We start from the raw sequence: 17805 nt of genomic DNA, 5'->3' as shown, positions 1-17805 counted from the left end.
CTGTGTTTATAGGGGATTTAAGTTAAAACCCATGCTACCACTACTGTATGTGTGTACATATGTGTCTGGTATATCCTGCTGTTTGGTTTAACAAGAGGCAGGATTTTTTGATGCAACTCAGTCCTTTTGATGGTCACTTTGGTGGTTATTAAAAAATGACTGATCAAGCTGAATTTGAGAAGTTGCTATCTAATGTGCAGTTGTATATTCATTGATCAGTGAATGGCATGAAATCAACATAGTGCAATGCAACTTTGTTATTAAAAAAAGTTATAAGCGAAGTAAAGGGTAAAAATAAATATATATCACACAATATCACTTTTTATTATCATGTGATCTGAACAATAAAGTTTATATTAAAATTAACCCCAGAAAGCTGTTCAATCCTAGGTTTGTGAAATAAATCACTCCATAGGCAGTTACGGTATCGACCCGTTAGTTTACCAGCAGTCTCCACGTTATTTTTCATAGGAGGATCTGAGGAATCCACTTCCTTACGCGTTTTCACTTTGTGTATTTTGTAAAACATGGTTTAGCCAATACTTTAGGTCACACACTTTCTTGTAAAAAGTGTCCACTGTGTAGACTAAATTCCACATTTGTTCATAGAAGAGGATGTGGTAACTGACACACTTTGTGGCGAAACCAGAAGATTAAGTTGTTTTCACTTCTAGTCCAAGGGAAATCTGTTATTATATTTTTTTGCTGGATATTACACCGATACATGCACAGTTATGGACATAATAAAAGTTATTTAATACAATTATTTATTGATTTATTTTCAGTTTTTACACGGGGGAAAACTTCGGACTTCTATTTTGAAATCTTTGACTTCCTGATTTCGTTATGCGTCAGGTCTGTTGTGTTACGCAGAAGGTTTGCTGTATTCAGACAACACTGTATCAAATATGTCAATGGTAAATACAGTTAACTAACCAGAACATTTACCACACGTGCTCTTTACAAGTCAGGTAAATATTTTGCTCACAATTTATATAAATTGGGAAAGTCATTCACTGGCGCTTAAACATCACGCTTTCTTTAAACAATGACTATAGTTGTACATGGTACTTTATAATAATGGTTGGAAACCATGGCTGTTAAATGCTGTTTTATTAGTAACCTGTCATCATTTACTTTAAAGGTGGTCTGATTTGTCATGATCGAGAAATCTGTGTCCATTTCATCTGTCTAAATACATCTTTTATGTCTAATATAAATTGTTCTGTGTATACATTTATTTAATACAATAGTTTAACAATCTATAAGTGTTGTTAAATGTTTAAGTGATTTTTTTTTGTTTGTTTGTTTTGTTTAACTCATTGTGTGGTTTTTGTGATTATTTATAGATGCCCAATGTCAATGGCAAGAAGTCTACTTCTCCACCTGATGGTGGAAATGTAGAGGAACACCATGAGACCTTACCTCTGACTTACTCTCATGGTGTCACAGAGACATCAGTGGTAAATACATCATCCAATCAGACACTCCATGAAATTGGTTCTGATGATGAAATCAGCCACACTACACTTTTACCTGGTGGAAGTCCTTTTAAGACAGAATGGGATAAGATAGACAAAGAAATTAATGTTGGACAACTGGATCCTTCAAAACCTAAAGTGACTGAAGAAGTTACTGACGTATGTTCCAGAGAACGTACAAGCCAAATAGACAGAGAACGTGCCATTAAAGAGTTGGGTATCACTAGTACTTCATTTATTGGGCCTGCATGTCGTCCTGGGCAATCCATTGAACAGGAACTTTGTGACTTTTACAAAGAGCTTGAGGAAGCAGACAACAGTGACAAGGTTGATGGAGATACAAGCAATGAGCAGGGTCACCATCTATCCTACCATCCAAAAAGCAACCCACCAAACAGGAAAGCTATTCCAGCATATGTAACTGATTACAGCAGAGCCTACAGAACTTACCCAGATCCACACGAACACAGTGGACATCTGTGGAAATACGAAGATCCAAAGAGATGGAGACCTCGCCCACAATTTGGAATGGATGGTTTTGGCCGAGGGGGGCACTTTCAGAATTGGTATCCACCTCCTCCATGGATTCCTCAGGGCCCTCCAGACTCAAGGTCCCAGTATTTCACTCCCCCAGGTCCCTTTTATCCTCCAGACATTAGACCTCAGCACTCTGGAGGTCCCATGCATCTTCCAGAGATTAGACCTCAGCACAACTTTTACAGTCATACTAACAACAGCACCAGGGCCCCGTGGGAAGAGCCACAGTTGCCATCAAATGAATGGCATGGTTATGGAAGTGCTTTCGCCTCACATGGTTATCCTGAATTCTTTGGAGAATATGAAACCCCTTCAAACTGGCAGCGACAACCCTGAGGAACAGTGTAATTATGAAGGACAAGATGAGCACTATAATAACAATAGTTTAGTTCTTATATTGTTGAGGGGAGTCCCAGGGTCTGGAAAATCCACTCTGGCTAGGTGAGTTGTTAGTAAAAACCATAATGAATACTAAACATGCAAAGGAAAAGACCTTGTTGATATAGAGCCCCATAGAGTACAGTGAGGTAATTTGTTTTCTGAAATATTTTTGCGTTCATCTGCAATTATTTTGGGTTCTCTCGCTTTATCCATCCCTTTCGAAAATTAATCGTGGTTTTACTACAGTAACCATTGTTGAACTATGGTATTTGTTGTAAAATCATAGTAACAACATTTTGTTCCCATGGTTTTACCCCAGTAACCGTATTTTAACCATGTTATTCTTAGTGAAACAATATCTCTGAAAAAAACGTTTTGAATTTACATGATTTAATCATGTATATCGGTTCCACGTGAATCAGTTAAGATACATCAGCACAGTTTTTCTTCTTGTTTAGTTAATTGTTTGTCAGAAAACATTATTTGTTTACATAAATTAATTCAAAATAATGAAATCAAGTTATAAATTACCCAGTTAAGTAGCCTCAAATTGATTTTATCACTAACCTGATTCATTTCTTTAGTTTTACATAAAAGTTTTGTCACATTACTCATTTATTTATTACGTGATATATTATAAAGTTCTGCTAGTTAGTTAACTTTAAGCTAGCAATAGCATACATTTGCATGTTAAATGCTAAGTATTAATTGCTCCTTCATTAATTCAAAATACAGCATGTTCTTTGTACACCCATCTTCAATCTAAGCAAAATCACCACTCTCCACCCTGCATAACAGAATCAGTTCTGAATCCCAAAATAACAGAACAGATGGCTTCTTAATTAAACTTGCTCAAAAATACATAAAATAACACTTAGTTTCAAAATGTTTACTCTTTGCATTAAATCCCATGCAAAGCATGCTGGGAACTACAAATCCCCTGCGTAGTTTCAGTTATATCAACAAAAAATATTCATGTAGGTCCAACACAAATGAATTAAGTAAACTTCCATCTAAAATATTTTAAGTAGATTGAATGCAATGAAATTAAGTTGACAAAACTCGGCAGAATTATGTTGAAGTAGCTCATTTTAATTAAGTAAATTTAGCAAGCAGCGAAAATATATTTTGTGCTCTTGGTCAAGTCACTTTTATTTGTATAGTGATTTTCACAGCATACATCGTTTCAAAGCAGCTTTACAGAAAATCATACATTAACAGAAAATTAAACCGTAATATCTATAGTGTCATCATTGTGTAGTTTGATCAAATACAATTTTGAATTGTGTTTAGAAATAAGTAATTAATAATTGTATTTAGAAACTCAGTGAGCAAGCCGAAGGTGACTGTGAACATACTTGATTGGTTCACGTTCACCCTTCATAATTTAAGAGTGCACATTTTAGAGAACTAAATTATTTGAAAGCAAAGAAAACCAATTTAGAAGAGAAACACAAGTTTGTTGTGTAGATCACAAATATTATGATTTAGTAAACAGGATAACCTGCATACATTTTTCATTTTCAATTTTTTTTCCCTTAAGTGAAAATTGCATTTTATAATGCAATAAAAACAAATGGTAATAAAATTCATAGTCATGAAAAAAAAATATATATTTTTACTATTTTATTTTAATACAAATTGAATTTGTAGCACAGGTATGATTTTTAAAACCATGGTTTAAAAAAATGCTAATATATAAAACCATGGTTTCACTGTATTAAAATGGCAGTAACCATGACTATAGTAACCATTTAAAAAATAAAAACATGATACATTTACAACATATTAAAACTAACCATGTTTTTGGCAGAATGATTATTATTACTCTTGCATTGTTGTGATTTTCCTTTATAACTATGGTTGTACCTACAAATACCATGTTTAAAATATGGTTACTGCAGTAAAACCATGGTAAATTTTGTGGTTTTAGTTTTATTACAAATAACATAGTTGGAACCATGGAACATTTTTATGTTACAATAATTTGACTACAAATACAAAAGTTCTACTTTGGTTACTGTTGTAAAACCATGGTTAATTTTGGTAAGGGATTGCCAGGGAACACAAAATAATTGCGAGGGAATACAAAGGTTTTGCAAGGGAACGCAAACTATTTCAAGAAAACGCAAATATTTTTCTAAAGGAACACAAAATTATTTCAGAAAATAAATTCTTTCCCTGTCCTCTTAGGGGCCCTGTACATTGGAGTTCCCTTATTACTCAGTTCACTTGACATTGCATGCTAACGCATATGGGAGTGTCCTTCCACACAACCTAGTTGAACCTAGAACCTAGAAACCTCTCTGCAATAACGGCAATATTCTAATATTGGCTATGGTGTTTGAGCCCCGCCCTTTATTGGCGTGAAGGTGTCCGCTATGGTGCACAAACACCATTCCTCAGAATTTTCTTCCTTCAAGACAACGGTTCATCTCTCGTCTAGAAGCCTTCTACTGCTTCGCCGTTGACTACACGAGTCAGTGGCCGGAATCTTCACGGCAACGAGAAGACTCTCCACTCCCCTGCAGTGTTCAGCATGAGAGCTGCATTCACCATCTGGGCAATGCCCAAGCAGAGTCAGCTCTCATGGTGACAGAGTGCCCACACTGCAAGGGCATGAGTCTCAAGACGCTGCACTCGCGAATCGCCCTCGTTCTGAGGGATGATTCAGCCTCCCGCGCCCTTCCACCCGCCTCTTTTGTAATACCCGAGGGATCACACGAGGAGGCACGTGGGGCTGCGAGTTTGAGCAGGATGAATTTGAGGAGGACCTCGTGCTGGCACATGCCCCACGAGGACCTCAATCTCCATGCAAAGCATCTATGCCGATATATTATGGGCGTGATGAGCTCAGGCCCTCCGCAGCAGCGCACAGCCTCATCTCATACGGCGGTTCTAATGCTTGGGATTATGATGGCATGTCTCGCGCTGCATCAGGTGAGTGCTCAGTTGATGATGCTACCTCCCCCCAGCGAGGTCGAGGAGCTTATATGCGCCACTGACAAGGAGATGCTTTGTGTCGATATCGAGTGCTCTCCTCCAGAGGAACCTACACAATCTTGCTTGATGAATGGTTCCTGCAGTCTGTACGCCATCAAGCGACCGCGTCTCATAGATCTGCTCCGTTCTTCCCTGAAGTTCATAACGAACTGTCAAAATCCTGGTGCTCCCTGTTCAGCTTGCCAGTGCAGCGATTAAATCCTCTCCAATGTGGATCACAGGGAAGAAAACGGTTATGCCCAACGATCCCCCATGAAAGAGGCAAGGTGTGGAACTCACGCCCGTTCTTCTTTCTAAGCCGTTATGGCTAACGTCCGCCCTTGCGGCAGTCCAAACTGGTTCAGCACTCCACGTGATGACAGTGCTACAAGTTTTGAAAGCTAAGCTCCCCAAACAAATGGACGAGCAAGGCTACGATCCAGAGACGTTCAAAGAGCTCCACACCACTACGGACTTTGAGCTGTAAGCCACGAAATTCACTGCACAGGCCATTGGCAAATCAATGAGCAATCTGGTGTTTTTGGATCATCACATCTGGCTGACCCTCATGGAAATGCATGACGCAGGAAAAGCCGTTCTGTTTGATGATCCGGTGTCTCCAGCTGGTCTTTTCGGAGGCTCTGTGAATAGAATTGCTGAGCGCTACGTCTCGACTCTGCAAAAATCACAGGCTATGAGACATTTATGCCAAAACAGAGCAGTAATTCATCACAACTGGCCAATCTCGGTCCAGCGCTCGGCTAAAAACCCCACACAGGCTGCCTCGGCAACGCCAAATATTGCTGCCGAGCCACTGGTAAACCACGCAAGCCGTGACAAAGGCAGCTGCCTCAGTGCGACACACATAGCGGGATTTGCAGCCATTAATTCCTCGTTCTAGAGAAGGGCGGCGGGCTTCGGCCAATTATAGTTCTGAAAAGCTTGAAGCGTGCACTCTTGACGCACCCATTCGAAATGTTAACTCGGGAACAGATCTTATCGCACATCCATCCACAGGACTTATTTGCATCAATAGATCTGAAGGACGTGTACTTCATGTACCAATTGCACCACGTTACAGGCGGCTTTTTAGATTCGTATTCGAGGGAAATGCGTATAGTTTTAAAGTCCCATTACGCCTGTCTCTGGCTCCCTGCATGTTCACAAAATGTATTGATGCGGCTCTCGCCCAATTAAAAATTAACGGTGTGTGTGTGTTTTGAATTACCTCAGCGATTGGTTATTACTAGCCAATCAGAGGCACTACATAATCTGACATCCCCAGCCTAAGCTGTGGAACCTGCATGTGTGGCCCCTGAATGGACCCCCCATCCTCACTACATTCTATAGAGGGACTATTGAGATCATCCTGAGCAGCTGCGTCACTGATTTGGTTTGGGACTTGCACCGCAAAGCCCTGCAGAGGATAGTGAGGACAGCTGAGAAGATCATCGGTGTCTCTCTTCCCTCCATCAAAGACATTTACAAAAAACACGGCATCCTCAAAGCAACAAGCATTGTGGATGACCCCACACACCCCTCACACAAACTCTTCACCCTCCTGCCGTCTGGCAAGAGGTAACGAAGCGTTCGGGCCCTCACGGCCAGACTGTGTAACAGCTTCTTCCCCCAAGCCATCAGACTCCTCAATACTCAGAGACTGGACTGACACACACACACACACACACACACGTGTCCTGAGTTGCACTTTAATTATTGTCACTGTATACCTGGCTGCTACCTCAATAACTGCTATGTGCATAGAACACTAACTATCTCATAGTATGAAACTTTCATCTTTTTGCACTTCTGTGTACTGGTCGGCGCTGCACTGTCTCTCACTGTGCCTATTGTCCTGTTAACGTTCACTGGAACGTTGATGCAATTGCCCTGGCTTACGAGTCGCAGGTAAGATTTGCCCAATTGGTGTTAAGCACACTCAACTAGAGGCATGGCCTGCTCATAGTCATGGACGAACGGTGTGTATCTACAAACGTATGTTTTGCAGCAGGATGGTCTTCTCAAAACACATTTGCAAGGTTTACAACCTAGACATAACGTATCTCTCTTCACAAGTCATCTCTGTTTAGAGTGCTTGCTATTTCGTTTGCCAAACAAATACTTATGCCCCTCCCCTACAGGCTCCAAGTACAGGCTCCCAATCATTTTACACAACCGCCTACATTCAGGCCATTGTAATTCACCATAAAGTCACAAGCACTATAAATAAACTCCCTTCCTGACTGGGTTTGTGAAGGGGTTAATTCATACTATATGACTTTAGTTCATATATTCATTCTGAGTGCTCCTCTCCTGGCCCAACATGAGGGTCACTCGCGGCATACTCATGTTGGTCGTGGACCCGTGGGATTGCTGCTTCATGTTTCCTCTCTGGAAGGTTATGTTGTGTAGTGCGGCGTGATGGGATTCTGTTCCCCTTATGAGTTAGCACGTATTGTTACGTATTTAACCTTGGTTCCCTGAAACGAAGTGAACGAGACATTGTGAACGCTGGCTGCACTACAAGACTCAGAGTTCTTCTGAGGTGCGAGCGATGCCCTCCTTGTCACTCAGTCAGAAAATTCAGATGAATGGTGTTTGCGCACCAGCTTTTATAGCAGACAGCTTCGCACCTAAATAGGCGGGGTTCAAACACCATAGCCAATATTAGAATATTGATGTTATTGTAGAGATTTTAACTAGGTTGTGTGGAAGGACACTCACTCCCATGTGCGTTAGCACGCAATGTCTCGTTCCCTTCTTCTCAGGGAACTGAGTTTACATGCATAGCTAAGACATTTCTGCACCTGTCAGTATGTATTATGTCTTCAGAATTTAATGAGCAGTCAGCCTTTCTCAATGTGGGTGCCGCGGCACACTGGGGTGCCCCCTGACTGTGTCAGGGGTGCCGCCAAAAAATTACGTAGGCTAAAAAAATAAATAAAAAAAACAAAAAAAAAAAATCTGACATTTCATATATAAATATATTTGAATTTACATAAATACATTCTTCTTCTTTTTAAACATATGAACGTATTAATAAAATTGTAAATTCATTTTAGATAAAAAAAATATATATATATATATATATATATATATATATATATATATAAAATTAACCATAAAAATCCGTCTCACAAGACCGAAGCAAGACACACACACAACTTGACGCAACCCATAGCAACGCGTTATAGCAACAACACCTCAGACTGACAGAAACGTAAAAATAAACGTGAATTTAGGCCACTTTTAGTATCTCTGGTGCATTTTTTAACATGCATCTTTTTCTTATCGTATTGTATATATATTTTTTTTCATGTCTGCCCCTTTTTGTTTTATTTTAACTGCATCCTGCACTTCATTTTAGTTCTCCTGGTCTGGATTTGTTGTTGGGTTCTTGTATTGGGCGGTCCACCTCTTACGGTTTTATGGCATTTGTGTCTCTGATTAATTATTTTGTGAATTACTTTGCAAACCTGTGTTTTTAAAGGTGCTATAAAGTTGTTATTGTTATTGTTATTTACAGTTCGTATTATGCTCTGTTCATTACTGTTCTGTCTAAATAAACAGGACATTTGCATTTACATTTGGGTTATGCAGTGTTTTTAAATTATATTTTACACTGGGGTGCCTTGAAATTTTATGCACTTTTGAAAGGTGCCCTGACTGAAAAAAGTTTGAGAAAGGCTGGTCTAGACCGTTAAATGTCTTGGCTGCTGGCGGTATTGATTTTTCAAACAGAGTTATATTAGCACTGTGTCAACGGCATAAGATTGTTTTCCGCATTTTTTATACTTGAGTTATGCAGAGAGTTTATGCTCAAATCATTTTTTAATAATACACTGTATGACCTTCAGAGAACTCTTGTCCACTGGTCCTAATGGAATGATACTGAGTACAGATGACTACTTTTTCCAAGAGAACAGATATGTATTTGATCCTACTCTGCTTGTGGACGCTCATGACTGGAATCAGAAGAGAGGTAAGTAGCCTGCATTTACACCTATTTATACGTGGAAAACTGAGAATTTAAGTCTTTCATGTTTTCATCCATAAACTAAATGTTTTTTTTATTATTATTAAATAATATTCAGGTATTGTCTTTGAAACAATTATTTATGAAATTGTTTGGAAAATTTCAGGAAAGGACAAATGTATTTGAGGGGGAAAAAAAGCTAATTCATGCCACTTTGTTATTTCTTAGCCGAACAAGCGATGTTGGAGGGCCGCTCACCTGTTATCATCGACAACACAAATGTTAAAGCTTGGGAAATGAAGCCTTATGTTGAAATGGTGAGAAATGCTTGAGTCTGGAAAGTATATTTGACAAACCTTCCATATGTGTTAAACATGTTGTAGCTCTAGGAAATGGTCTGAAAATTTTCAGGAAGAAGTGATGTAGTGAGTGCTTCCATGTGTTCCATATTTAGAGATTTTGTATTACAAGATTGTCTCCTGCTTTTAGTGTCCTGTAAATCACTTTAAATTAAAACAAATGATTTTTTACACAGGCTTCAGAGCATAGATACAGAGTGGACTTCCTCGAGCCAGATACACACTGGAAATATGATCCTGCCCAGTTAGAAAAGTAAGTCTGTTAATGATTTTAGGTTCTCATTTTACGCAAGGAACATCCTGACTTGTGTTATTCACTGAATTAATTTAATCAACAGGAGGAACAAGCATGGGGTTCCCCAAGAAACAATAGCAAAGATGCTGGATCGTTTTGAGCGGCCTATGAATGTTGACATTGTGATGAATTCTGTGGAGCCTCCTCATAAAAGCAAAGGCAATTAACTGCGCTCTGAAGACATCAAACACTTATTGTTTCTTTTGCCATATTTTAGAATTTATTTTGAGTTTTATTTTTTTTTAAACAAGCTTTCAGAAATTTATACTTTTTGTATATGTTACAAAAGTATGTTTGAGTATGTTAACTCAAAATTGTAAATATTTGTCAAAAATTTTATAATTTAACAACGTCACTGTCTTTGGGGGTGTGACCAAAATTGAGAATTTGCCATTGAAAATCCCATAATGATTGACCTCTAATCTAAATATTGGGGGGCGACATGTTTCATATATGGCAGTTTAGTGTGCTTTGCATTTATTATGCAATGTGTAAATATTTAGTGTCCAGAGTGATATATTTTTAGCTTTTCTAGATATCACCACATTTAGAAGAGGGTCCATTGGTAAGATAAAACACACGTTCTGTGTGGACTAAATGAAGCATAAAAATCATTGTGGCCAAAATGTACACTAGGAGTATTCTGTGTATTTCTGAGCATTACTTGCATATTCAATAGACCAGCTCAATCTTCTAGACACTGATCTAATCTCAGGGTCTACATTTTACAAATGTAATTTATCTGCTGGTGCTCTATATTGTCGATAGCTCATTTACTGGATTCCAGGACCACATTTTTATTGACTGTTGATTATTTTTGTAAATAAGTGCTGAATTCTTCTTAATTCAATGCAAATAAAACCTTTTTGAAAAAATGCATATTGCATGCAACTATTTGATACTGTCCAGTTGTGTATAAGGGAGTGGGTGGATTGATCCTAAAGTATCGATATTTCCAATACTGATGTTGTTTGGTTTTTTTTAATGAGTGATTTTATATATTTACCATAAAAATGAATGCGTATCATAAGCTTTGAACTGAAAATAAGAATTATATTAGCAAAATAGTTGCGTAGAATGGGAACTATTTTTCCTTGTGCTAATTATAACTTGCAGAAATGGTGAAAGACAGACAGTGCTCGTTCAAACAAGGAGCAGTTCTTGCCTGAGCTAATGAAAGAAAAATAATTACAATTCACATTAAAGGAATGGTTCACCCAAAAATGAAAATTCTCTCATCAGTTACAAAACTTTCGTGCCATCTCAAATGTGTATGACTTTCTATCTTTTGCAAAACACAAATGAAGGTTTTTAGAAGTACATTTGTATTTCAGCTCTCTAGATCCATACAATGCAAGTAATTGGTGATAAGAACTTTGAAGCTACAGAAAGCACATAAAGGTAACATTAAAGTAATCCATATGACTCCAGTGGTTTAATCAATATCTTCAGAATGACATGATAGGTGTGGGTGAAAAACAGATTTTTATTTTTTAAATAGATAACAGATATTACATATTTGAGTCTTTTTACTATAAATCTCTGCTTTCAATTTCCTAAGAGTTCTACTTTTGTTTTTAGTGATTCGCATTCTTCGTGCATGTTGCCACCTACTTGCCTGGGAGGAGAATTGACTGTAAAAAAAGGACTTCAAGGGGCACTCCATTATAATTAATGACAATTACTATCCATAATTAATAGAAATAAATAGTAATTTTGAAACAAGTTTAAAATCATGACTATTGTGAGATGAAAAGTCTTATCTGTAACTTTATAAAAATTAATTCAACATGGAGCAGGGGTGCCCCATAGGGGCTGCCATGTTGGAATCACATGATCAGATGAATACTACTCGCTTCATCTTAGTAACTGTCCTTATTGGACACTTTTACTCATGTCTAAAATTAATCCCGGTTTACTGTGCATAGTGAATTTCTACAACGGCTTTGGTAACTGAAAACTACTGCGTTTGAATGATGCAGCATCCAGGCCACTAAGTGTCAGTGTAAGCCATACTTTGACATGCTTAAAACAATTACTGAGTGCACCTTTAAATATTGATCTGTTTCTCACCCACACCTATCATATCGCTTCTGAAGACATGGATTAAACCACTGATGTTTTATGGATTACTATTATGCTGCCTTTATGTGCTTTGTGGAGCTTTAAAGTTCTGGCCACCATTCACTTGCATTGTAAGGACCTACAGAGCTGAGATATTTTTCTTAAAATCGTTGTGTTCAGCAGAAGAAAATCATACACATCTTGCATGGCATGAGGGTGAGTAAACGATGAGAAATTACATTTTTGTGTGAACTATCATAAATGTGACATTTAAATTATGGCATTTAAATATAATATATAAAATTACACATTTTATCCAAATAATAAAATTTATCGGATCGAAAAGAAGTGGTATCACCCATCCCTCATGAAGGCAGAGACCACTGTCATACTCAAGGTGGCCTATAGATGTCGCTATTGCACCATGCACATAAACCTGCTTGTGCGACAGAGTGTTCATAAACGCTCTTTATGCACCACCCTTTCACATCTCTGTTTTTGCAATACCTTTCTTTTGTCTTAACCCAAACCACATTTGCCAATATAGCCGCAAAATACAGGCATGTCCTTAAATAATTAAACCCCAGCGGAGGAGGGAAGTGAAGGGTCCGAATTGAGCGGAGCTGCACTGACTGGTGCAGATAGGGACAAATTGGCGCCATTTTGAAGCCGACAGGAGGATCACAGTAGTGGGAGAAGCGAGTGGAGCGTGCACTTTTTCCAATAAGGTAAATGTCTATTTGAAATTCAACCGGAATCACAGCGCGTGCGGTTTTCGATTAGCGCAAGAGGCGTTTTTCCATTGTTAGTTAGTATTTGTTCTCCGTTTTGGTCTGTGATTTAGCCTTTTTTGGGGGGTTGTCTATTCTTCTCTCGGTCCATGTGAGGACAGCTGGCTCCCTGCCGGCCCCCCCCTCTTCAAATTCTCCACTTAAAAAACATATTGCAGTGGCAGTTGTTGTTGTTGTTTTGCGAGTAACGCGTGATCTCGTGGCCGTTTTCATTGCAAAAGAGGATCGTGCACTTTACTGATGCATCGTGTGTATGTGCATTCATATGCGTGTGTGTTTGTGTTTAGCTCTGTAGTAGCTCTGTTAGCTTAGCTGCCTGTAAACCGCCAAGTCGCTTGAGCCGTGCTTTAAAGCCACGTTTGATTCACAGATCATGCTATACCAGATTATATTGCTGCAGTTTGCATTTATGTTAGTCATGGTTTAATTTAGTTCATTGCATTTTGAGGTCGGAGGTGCTGTGCTGTTGTTCATTGGATCTAAGTAAGTGAAGAGCTATTGGTGTTAAATGAATCACATTAGCATGTAAGCAGCTATCTGATGTGTTATAACAGATTTACTTGGATTTCGATTGGATAAAGCAATGCTAATGGCATGATGTGTGATCATTATTTTGTCTTGGTTGCGGATGCAAAAAAGCATTGAGGGGGCACAAAGACATCACAAGTCAACCTGCTGTCACTTTGTCAGCATCTTTTGCAATGGATGTATTTATTCTTCAGTGATGCATGACCTGACTGTGTACTTATTGCATGCCGAGAGGTGTTGTGAACGGCTGTATGTGTTTTGAGTGATTGCAGGGAGTGACACTTGCACTGTATTGGTTCTACTCAGAAGTGACACCAATTCTGGGCTCGACAAAAGGTACTGTTTTCTTTTCAATCGGTTTGGTCACTAGCTCGTATTTGCACTTGCCCTTTCAATATTTTCATTGAACTCATACTAACTGATGCTTCCAAAGTAATTTCTGCAATTACAAACCTTTACCTTGGTGATATGTGAATAAACACAAACTTTTAAGGGCGTTTTTTTCACGGGCCCCACTACAATAAATAAATAAAAGTGTGTGTGTGTGTGTGTATATATATATATATATATATATATATATACATACACACACTGCGAAAGTTTGGAATAATGTACAGATTTAGCTCTTGTGGAAATACATGGGTACTTTTATTCACCATATATACGTATTATATTCACATTAATAACGTGAGAAATTACTATTACAATTGTAAATAAAAAAAAAATAAAAAAATCAGAACTTTAAAGGGTTAGTTAAAAAAATCCTCCACGTGCAGCAATAACAGCATTGCAGATCCTTTCTAGCTGTCAGTTTATCCAGATTCTCAGGTGACATTTCACCCCACGCTTCCTGGAGCACTTGCCATAGATGTGGCTGTCTTGTCGAGCACTTCTCATGCACTTTACAGTCTAGCAGCCTCTAGCTGATCCCACAAAAGCTCAATGGGTTAAGATCCAATACACTCTTTTCCAATTATCTGTTGCCCATGTCTGTGTTGCTTTGCCCACTCTGTTTTCTTTTTTGATTTTCTGTTTCAAAAGTGTATTTTTCTTTGCAATTCTTTCCATAAGACCTGCACCCCTGAGTCTTCTCTTTACTGTTGTACATGAAACTGGTGTTGAGTGGGTAGAATTCAATGAAGCTGTCAGCTGAGGACATGCAAGGTGTCTATATTTCTCAAAGCAGAGACTCTGATGTGCTTATCCTCTTGTTTAGTTTTACATCTGGCCTTGTTAGAGTCAGTTGTCCTTTGTCTTTGAAGACTGTAGTGTACACCTTTGTATGAAATCTTCAGTTTTTGGCAATTTCAAGCATGGCATATTATTAAGTTCTCATAAAATGATTGACTGATGATTTTCTAGAGAAAGTTGTTTATTTTTTGCCATTTGTTTTACCTAATATTAACCTTAAGACATGCCAGTCTATTGCATACTGTTAACTAAAAAACAAAGACAATGTTAAAGGGTTAGTTCACCCAAAAATGAAAATGATCCCATAATTCACACCAGAGTTTCCGCTAGAAAAAAAATGGAGGTTTCGTTTTACGGACATTTTGATGATATGCCGGTCAAATATATCGCCTCTTAATTAGTCAAGTTGAGGAAAACTGGAGGCAGTCTATGTAACTTAAAAAATGACATAATCAGGCCGTATAGAATGCAACATATTATTATTAGCTTAACTTTCAAATAGACGAAAAAAAAAACATGAACGTCCGATTGGCGTCAATCAACGGCAATTGTTTTTTACTGTGGTTTCACACACATTCACTTTTTGAAACATTGAGGCACGGATGTACCTAATACAAATAAATAAAACATCTCCAGTTAACTAGCAGATCGTTCATTTAGTCCGTTATTAAATAAGAGATCTAGCGCTAAAATCTGTTGTTTTTGAAATCAAGCTGAGCCGTCGGTCCGCTGCTATCAGTTGCATGGACGACGCTGCGCCGAAGTTGCGCAATCTTCACTAGGACGCTGCTTTCAATCTATCGCCGCTATGGAGACTCTCTATTAATTCGGTGAAATCACAAAATAAAATGCACACAAACGTGTCCCTGCTTGATATAGACTGTAACCATGCACTGATGAACATAGGCTATTCAGTTTTGATGATAGAGAAAAAACTGCACGCAATGCGCGGATTAGAAGCACTGATCTATCTATAATGAGATGTTCCTGATTCACCATCGCCTGGCCTCTGAAAAAAGCTTTTAAAGCTAGTCTGCCTGGGCCTGGCCATATTTGAAACGCCTCACTCAATCGCTCGTTGTTTAGGTCTATATTGCAGCCGCTTTAGGCGTGCGCTTTATTTGAAATGCAGCATGCGATGTTGTTTCATAACTTTCAAACGATAGAGCCTGTTCCTTTATAACATAGCAAGAGATCGGTGTATTTTTGCTTTATACATTTTAGGCTTATTCTCAAATTCAGATTGTGTTAGGGGGACGGGATTATTAGGCAATTTTAATCGGACAATTTGACCGGAGAGATTTAATTTTGTCGGACATTTAATTTTTTTACCGGCCAATGTCCGGTAATTACCGGACAACGGAAACCCTGATTTACACACCCTCAAGCCATCAGTTGTATATGACTTTCTTCTTTCAGCCAAACACAGAGGTATATAAAAAAATATCCTGGCTCTTCCAAGCTTTATAATCGTAATGAATGGTACCAATGGTAAATAAAGGCCATCCGAAGCGAAGCGATGCGTTTTTGTAAGAAAAATATCCATATTTGTAACTTTATAAACTGGCCGGACTGGCTTCTGGTAACGACCGTCCGCATCACTACTCGGAACACCAGGCCCCCGATGGTCCCTTGTATTTAATTATTATTTTAATTTTATTTTTTATTTTTATGCCGCAATACAGCGTAAACTGTTTAATTTCTTAAGCATACTAATTGTCTTTCACATGATAAATACGTCATCGCTACCAAACACACCCTTCATGGTATCGGCACTGCCTTGGTTCACACAGACACGTTCCGGGATTGATCTCGGCAATGTTACTAGAGTCTGATCCTGGGACAAATTGTTTGGCCGCTGCGGCTCGTTACACAGAAGGATCCTCTGCAATCATCCCTGGAATATCCTGGGTTCAGTGCCAAGTAAAGGTTTAGTGTAAACGCAGCCTTGTTTCATAATTTCACCCAAAACACTCTCATGCTGCCACTTGGCCATCCTTATTGTTTAGCCTTGGTATATTCATTTCAGTGTGCAACTGTCCATTTAATAATTTTCAAAAACGCTTATACTGTAATTGTAATTGTGCTGATGTAACTAGAGGTCGACCGATTAATCGGCCAGCCGATTAATCGGCCGATTTTTTTTTTGCATTTTTTACATAATCGGCATCGGCCAATATCCACGCATATCAACCCGATTATTAGGCAGGCGCATCTGTGGGCAGCCTAGTGTTGTTGTGGAACACGTGTTCGACGCACGCTGCCCCTAGAGTCATTTTCCAGCAGAGTGAGCAGACCTCAGTGCCTAAGGAAGGAGCTAAATTCCTTGGCGAAAACAGTAAGGATTACATTTGTATAACTTCTTTAGATTTAATTAAAAACTTTTGATACGTTATTGCCAACTTCAAGAAAAAACGCGATAGGAGACATGACTTTCGGCTACTTTGGATATTGATAGCGTAGTTGAAGTTGCATTATCACAGCAGAAGGGTTGCTATCATGTCACAATAAGCAAGCAAGAATTTTGCAATTACAGACAGTGAATCTGAGACTTTTATTTGTTCTGTTTGTGTGTCTTATATTTGAGAGGGTTGTCACTCAATGCAGAGAAATAAGTAATCAAAAAAGATACCAATGCGCTATATGCTATTGAAGGACTGGCTTTGGTAAGCTCGGACGTTATTGGTTCTGCTGTCGGTACTGGAGAAATTAAGAAAATGCATTCTTTATTGCTATAAAGAGAAAATTATTTTATCTCGCCAGCCATTTCTATGTATAATAATATGAAACCATTTGTCTGTGATGCAATTTAACTATTCGCAGTCAGAGAGAGAGAGAGAACTCGCTCACGCGGTGCCACAGCGAGCACAAAACAAGCCCAACACGAGCCCAGCTTAATGAGTGACAGAACTAAACATTCAAACATAGCCTGGTTTAGATCTGTGATTATTAGTCTGATTTTATTTTAGATTTCGCCTTCCAAAGATTATAAAAAGAATATTTATACATAAGTCGCATTCTGTCTAGCACAACTTCCTTCCCTTCACAGCGTGCAACTGACATTTCTCCCTAAAACTCAAACTTAACGCCAGAATCTGCACGATCGGTGATTGTTGTAAAATACAGTCTAGCTACTGTTGCTAAATTGCGGGACGCGTTTAATAATAAAAAGAGCGCAAGAGATACCGGTCCCAAGGCGCGCAGCTCGAAACACACCGCA

At 38.6% G+C, this 17805-nt stretch overlaps 1 protein-coding gene and 1 pseudogene across 2 annotated transcripts in view; both read left to right on the top strand.

The window, feature by feature from the left end:
• Positions 1–856: 856 nt before the first annotated feature.
• On the top strand, positions 857–10443 carry LOC127632201 (uncharacterized; annotated as a pseudogene).
• A 2119-nt stretch (positions 10444–12562) lies between these two features.
• The window catches only part of LOC127631955 (sister chromatid cohesion protein PDS5 homolog B-like), a 68689-nt gene continuing 63446 nt past the window's right edge, over positions 12563–17805 (top strand). Inside the window, exons 1-2 of one of the 2 annotated variants that reach the window (XM_052110379.1) lie at positions 13078–13349; positions 13667–13730. The gene's annotated coding sequence lies outside the window, so the exon portion shown is untranslated. Of the gene's footprint in view, positions 12804–13077; positions 13350–13666; positions 13731–17805 lie in introns of those variants that run through there. The other variant, XM_052110378.1, reaches the window with a different exon arrangement.

The sequence above is a fragment of the Xyrauchen texanus genome, chromosome 38, assembly GCF_025860055.1.
Source record: "Xyrauchen texanus isolate HMW12.3.18 chromosome 38, RBS_HiC_50CHRs, whole genome shotgun sequence".
Taxonomy (NCBI): Eukaryota; Metazoa; Chordata; class Actinopteri; order Cypriniformes; family Catostomidae; genus Xyrauchen; species Xyrauchen texanus.
This window is presented reverse-complemented; position numbering and strand designations above follow the sequence as displayed.